This window comes from Puma concolor, chromosome B2 (genome assembly GCF_028749965.1).
Source record: "Puma concolor isolate L17-30 chromosome B2, mPumCon1.1.hap2, whole genome shotgun sequence".
In the NCBI taxonomy this organism is placed as follows: domain Eukaryota; kingdom Metazoa; phylum Chordata; class Mammalia; order Carnivora; family Felidae; genus Puma; species Puma concolor.
In genome coordinates this window covers 43062517-43069184 of record NC_141671.1, presented here as the reverse complement: position 1 = coordinate 43069184, position 6668 = coordinate 43062517, and the positions used below count along the sequence as shown (strand labels likewise).

At 46.9% G+C, this 6668-nt stretch overlaps 1 non-coding gene across 1 annotated transcript; it reads left to right on the top strand.

The window, feature by feature from the left end:
* The first annotated feature begins 214 nt into the window (after positions 1-214).
* On the top strand, positions 215-317 carry LOC112862984 (U6 spliceosomal RNA). Its single transcript, XR_015251762.1, has one exon. It is a non-coding gene; the product is annotated as a U6 spliceosomal RNA (small nuclear RNA).
* Positions 318-6668: the final 6351 nt, after the last annotated feature.

Below are 6668 nucleotides of genomic sequence, written 5' to 3'. Positions count from 1 at the left end.
TCCGACTCTTGATGTTGGCTCGGGTCACGATCTCATGGATCATGAGATCAAGCATGAAGCCTGCTTGGGATTCTCTTTCTCCCTCTCTCTCTCTGCCCCTCTTCTGTGTGTGTGCTCTCTCTCTCTCTCTCTCTCTCTCAAAATAAATAAATAAATATTAAAAAAAGGAACATCTGTGATTCATGGGAAGAGGTCAAGATAGTAACAGTAATAGGTGCTTGCTTCACAGACGCATTTACTAAAGTTGGAACAGTACAGAGATTAGCACGGCCCCTGGGAAGGATGATATGTGAAATCTTGAAAAAAAATCAACATTAATAGAAGTTAGGAAGAATTAAAAAATTTTTATTTTATTTTAGAGAGAGAGACACACACACACCACACAACACACACACACACACACACACACACACACACACACACACACACAGAGTGTGAGTGGGGGAGGGACAGAGGGAGAGGGAGACCCAGAATCTGAAATCTGAAGCAAGCTCCAGGCTCTGAGCTGTCCGCACAGAGCTTGATGTGGGGCTCGAACTCATGGACCATGAGATCATGACCTGAGCTGAAGTTGGACACTTAACTGACTGAGCCACCCAGGTGCCCTGAAGTTTGGAAGGATTTGATTCCAACCCTCGTGGAGGACTTTCAGGGGTTTGAGACTTCGGAGAGGAGGAAGTAGCTGTGGATGTGGTGGAAAGAACAAGAGAACTAGAATCAGAAGTGGAGCCTGAAGACGGGACCGAATTGCTACAAGCTCATGTCAGAACATGAACAAATGAGGAGCTGCTTCTGATGGATGAGCACAGAAAGTGTTTTTTTTTTTAAGTTTATTTATATTTGAGAGAGAGAGAGTGCGTGGGGGAGGAGCAGAGAGAGAGGGAGAGAGAGAATCCAAAGCAGGCTCCACATTGTCAGCACAGAGCCCGACGTGGGGCTTGAACTCAGGAACCATGAGATCATGACCTGAGCCAAAGCCAGACATTTAACCAACTCAGCCACCCGGGCGCCCCTGAAGAAAGTGGTTTCTTGAGACAGAAGCTGCTCCTGGTGGAGAGGCTGTGAAGACTGATGAACTGACAACAGAAGTTTTAGAATTTTATGTAAATATAATTGATAAAGCCACGGCAGGAGGTGAGAGGACCGACTCCAGTTTTGAAAGAAGCTCTACCGCGGGGAAAATGCTATCACACAGCAGCACATGCTGCAATCATTCGTGAAAGGAAGAGTCAATGGATGTGGCAAACTTGACCGTTGTCTTATTTTAAGAAACTGCCGCAGCCACCATAACCCTCAAGCCTCCAGCACCCTGATCAGTCAGCAGCCGTCAGCAAGGAAGCAGGACCCTCCACCGGCAGAAAGATTGATTTGCTGAAAGCTCAGATGAAGGTTAGCATTTCTTTTCAGCAATAAATTAGTTTTTTAAAAATTTTTAAACATTTATTCATTTTTGAGAGACAAAGAGAGACAGAGCATGAGTGGGGAAGGGGCAGAGAGAGGGAGACACAGAATCCGAAGCAGGCTCTGGGCTCCGAGCTGTCAGCACAGAGCCTGACGTGGGGCTTGAACTCACGGACCGCTAGATCATGACCTGAGCCGAAGTCAGATGCTCAACCGACTGAGCCACCCAGGCGCCCCAGCAATAAATTAGTTTTTAATTAAGATATGCACATTGTAGGGTGCCTGGGTGGCTATGTTGGTTAAGCGTTCGACTCTTGGTTTTGGCTCAGGTCCTGATCTCACCGTTTGTGTGTTTGAGCCCCACGTCGGGCTCTGCGATGACAGTGCAGAGCCTGCTTGGGATTCTCTCTCTCTCTCTCTCTCTCTCTCTCTCTCTCAATAAATAAATAAATAAATAAATAAACTTCATTTTTTAAATTAAAAAGATTGTCTTTTTAGACATAATGCTATTGCACGCTTATGAGACTACAGTATAGTGCAAACCTAACTTTTATATGCACTGGGAAACCAAAAAATTCATTTCACTCGCTTTATTGCAATACTTGCTTTGTTGTAGTGTTTGGAACTGAACCCACACTATCTCTAAGGTACGCCTGAGTTGGTCTCTCCAACCTCTTAGGCTTTTTCTCTGGATTTCCCTAACTCTCTTCACCTTTCTCTCCCTCTTTTTTTTAAGTTTATTTATTTATTTTGAGAGAGACAGATAGAGTGTGAGCAGGGGAGAGGCAGAAAGAGAGGGAGAGAGGGAGAATCCCAAGCAGGGTCTGTCGGCAGAGGCCGACATGGGGTTCGAACCCATGAACCTGTGAGATCATGACCTGAGATGAAATCAAGAGTCGGAAGTTTAACCAAAGGAACCACCCAGGCCCCCAAGCATTTTTTCCCTCTCTTTCTCTCCCTGCCTCCCCACAAGTTTCTGGACCCCAAGAAGTAAAGGCAGTGTGGGCTGGCAGCAGGGAGCATGGTGCTGGGAGTGCCTCTTGCTTCTGGCTGTTCTCCGGGGGTGTCCTTCTTTCTATACTCCGTCTCTCCTTGGGTGTCCAGAAATGGCCCTTTTCTGCCCTCCCTTCCTTCTCTGGCTCCCTTAGGCAGGAATTGGTGCTTTGTGCCAGGGATGAGGCTGGGATCAGGGACGCAGAAATAGGACAGGCACAGGAGACAGGTCAGGGGAACCCAACAACGTGGAGGTGACCTTGCCACGCCCCCCATGGCATTCCAGGGGAGCAAAGCCTGTGCCCTGAGCCACAGACCCAGAAGGCCACCAGACCTCTCTTTATCTCCTCCTGTCCTCTGTGAATCCAAGAGGAGAGCCCCACCCACTTCCTTCCTCTCCCTTGCACCCACCTCTCTCAGTGAGGGAATTCTGAAAATATGAGGGAAGTCACTGGAAACCCAGCCTAAAGGTTCTTGGAAGACCTGGAAGGCTGGGTTTGGGGAATGCACATCTCCAATACCACTGAAGGTAAATCCATGTGAGTTATGGCAAAATAGATGTAGTGAAACTCTGTGTCATTCAACCGAATGGTTGATTCTGTTTGAATCTGATAACACAAATGTCAAAGAACAGAAAATATGGGCATGGTTCTTTTGTAAAGAGCTACATTTTAAACACGTTTCCATCCTTGAGATAGATAAATAGATATCTACACAAAAATCCACCTACAGAATTCCCATTAGAGTTAGAGTCATTCCAGGAGAGGATGGTTGTGTGATTGGGTCAGTTTTATTCGAAGAGGGCAGCTTTCAGACTGAGTGATACTAATATATATTATTTAATAGGGACACAATATGGGGTGGTGGTTAAGCAAATAGGCTCCGCTCAGGGTTCAAATCCCAGCCCTTCTGCCTCCATTGTGGAATCTTAGGCAAATGAGTCATTAACGGCTCCGGGCCTCAGTTTACCTTTCTGTGAAATGGAGCCAATTTAGAATGAAAAGGCTTTTACTACTGGTTAGATATTAGAACAGCGCCTGGTATAGAGAACATGCTCAGTGAATGGAGCACTCCTGTTTTTTTAATAATGTACCCACATCTCATATTCATTGGTCCTTATAATTTTCCCTGGAGTGTTCTCTTCCCTAGACAGATGAAAAAAACTGAGGTTCAGCGAGGACCTCGGTGACAGTCGGAAGAGGGTGCGGGGAAGACAGTTGAGGTAGAGAAGTTTGCACCTCAGACCCAGGAGGGTTCTAATTCCCCGCACGGCCAGGTTGGCCCCACAAGAGGCGTCCTTGGTGGAGAGCTTTGGACGTTGGAAATAGGGAGTGAGCACGTTAGCTAGGACACCCATTCATTTCCCTCCTCAACAAACATAGTTAGTGTTCCTGCGAAGGCATTTGAAATACCTTGAAATAAGTCAGTGAAAGACAGCCCTGCCACCGGCTGTCAGTAAGGCACCCAGAGGAGTAAACAGGAAATTACAATAAGGAGAGACGATTGTGCTGCCAGGGAAAAGTGCCTGGCGCCTGAGGAGTCCAGGGCGCCTGGCCAGCATGGCCTGGGGAGCAGGCGTGGAAGTTCTCTTAGAAGGCCTCCCACAAGACTGGCCGAGCTTGAAGCCAGCTGAGGTCTAGGCGAGGGCGGGGGTTCGGAGAGGAAACAGGAAGAGAAGGCAGAGGCCGAAGGTGCGCTGGGGGCAGAGGGCGACCCTGCTGCAGGGAGGAGGAACAGAATCCAGATGAGGAAGAGCCTGAGCCAAGATGGAGGTCAAACAGCGGGGTGAATTCAGGAAATGTCCGGTGCGCGCGAGGCGGGGGCTGGAAACAGTGCTTGGGCGAGTCTGGGTGGTTCTGACTAGCTGGTGCCACTAAGGGAAAGAGGGACAGCAGACTCACTCTGGGGGACGGGTTGAGGAAGCCAAGTTTCCAACAAGGCGAAGGTGCTTCTGCAAGACCCACAGGACCTGGAGGCTCACGTCTCTGGCAGGAGCGTGTGCAGCGGTTAACCTCGGGCAGCGTGGGAGAAATGTGGCGCATTGGGCGAGAGAATGAGGCTGCAGAGGCGATGGGCAGGAGGGGCACCTCCAGCGGACCTGCCTGTGGAGACAGAATAAACGCAAGGAGAAATGCAAGGGGTGTGAAAGTGCAGCGATAGACTCCCAAAAGGGAGATTTAACAAATTGCAAAAAAAAAAAAGAAAAAGAAAAAAAAAATTTATTTTGTAAATAAATGCACCCACAGATACAAACACACAAAGGCATTGAGAAACAGGAAGTGGTTATCCTGGGAAGTAGGCTTAAAGGTGAATTTTGGTTTTCTTCTGTGTGCTTTTCTCTATTTTCCATGTTCTAATGAGAATATGTAATCCTGGGGGGCGTCTGGGTGGCTCAGTCGGTTAAGCATCCACCTTCCGCTCAGGTACCAATCTCTTGGTTGGAGCCCCACCCCTGGCTTCGCACTGATAGCTCAGAGCTTTCTTGGGATTCCCTCTCTCTCTCTCTCTCTCTCTCTCTCTCTCTCTCAATGTCTCTCCTGCACACGCATGCTCTTTCTCTCAAAAATAAACAAACATAAAAAAAAAGAATATGTAATCCCAGAAGTCAAAGGACACAATAAATGTTATTTACAATAAGAAGAGTCTTTATGGGGCGCCTGGGTGGCGCAGTCGGCTAAGCGTCCGACTTCAGCCAGGTCACGATCTCGCGGTCCGGGAGTTCGAGCCCCGCGTCGGGCTCTGGGCTGATGGCTCAGAGCCTGGAGCCTGTTTCCGATTCTGTGTCTCCCTCTCTCTCTGCCCCTCCCCCGTTCATGCTCTGTCTCTCTCTGTCCCAAAAATAAATAAACGTTGAAGAAAAAAAAAAAAAAAGAAGAGTCTTTATAGAGCCAGATGTCACCAAGAGGTCAAATGTCACCAGGACGAATGAGGAACTAGAGGGGTTTTGGGACATGGCTCTGAGAGGGGACAGCTGGCCTGAGGAAAGCAGTTCTGCTGGAGTGAAAGGGAGGAGTGGGGTCCGTGTGGCAGGCATTAAAACCCAGTGGAGGGGTGCCTGGGTGGCTCAGTCAGTGAAGCGTCCGAATTCAGCTCAGGTTATGATCTTGTGGTTCACAAATTCAAGCTCTGGGTTGGGCTCTGTACTGACAGCTCAGAGCCTGGAGTTGCTTTAGATTCTGTGTCTCTGGCTCTCTCTGCCCCTCTGCCTCTCACGCTCTGTCTCTCTGTCTGTCTCTCTCTCTCTCTCTCAAAGGTAAATAAATAAACATTAGGGGAAAAAAAACAGTGGAAAGACAAATGACAAACAAAGGGAAATATTCGCAGCCCCTATGGCAGAACAAAGACAAATCTTCCTAAAATATAAATAGCTCCTAGAATTGTATAAGGAAAAATACAAAAGCCTAGTATAAAAATGGACAAAGAATATACAGAGGCAGCTCACAGAAAATGAAATGCTAGCAAAATGGGAGTCTTAGCTCAGTTTCAACTTGCAATAAGAAAAATGCAAATTATGAGGACACTGAGAAACAATTTTGTTTCTACCAGATTAGAGATATGTAAAAGTTTTACCACATACCGTGTTGATGTGGGGAGATATGCACTCTCTTATATTGCTGGTGGCAGTATAAATTCCCCCGATATGGAGGGAGCTTAATATATATAATGAATTACTGATGTATATGCTTTTTGTAAATTTTGCTTTTAAGATTTATTCATTTTTCAGGGACAGACAAAGCATGAATGGGGAAGGGGTAGAGAGAGAGGGAGACACAGAATCCAAAGCAGGCTCCAGGGTCTGAGCCATCAGCACAGAGCCCGAAGCGGGGCTCGAAATCACGGACCTCCAGATCATGACCTGAGCCGAAGTCGGATGCTTAACCAACTGAGCCACCCAGGCGCCCTGATGTATATACTTTTTAACTTAATATCCCACTTGTAGAAACGTATCTTCTAGAAATCTCTGCATTATATGAAACGCCATGTGTGGTGTCATTCATTGTAGCATTGGTTATCATAGTTGAAGATTGGGAACAACTGTCAGGAAAGAACAGATAAGTCAACGTCAAGACTTCACTACATAGTGAGATCCTATGCCGCTATGAAAAAATCATACAGAAGCTCTCTGTGCACCAATAGAAAAATATCTCCAAGGTATCTATTTTAATTACTTTAAAAAATAAACTATTTTTTAAAGTTTATTTTATTATTTATCTTTGAGGGGGAGGGGCAGAGAGAGAGGGAGACAGAGGATCTGGGCTCTGCGTTGACAGCAG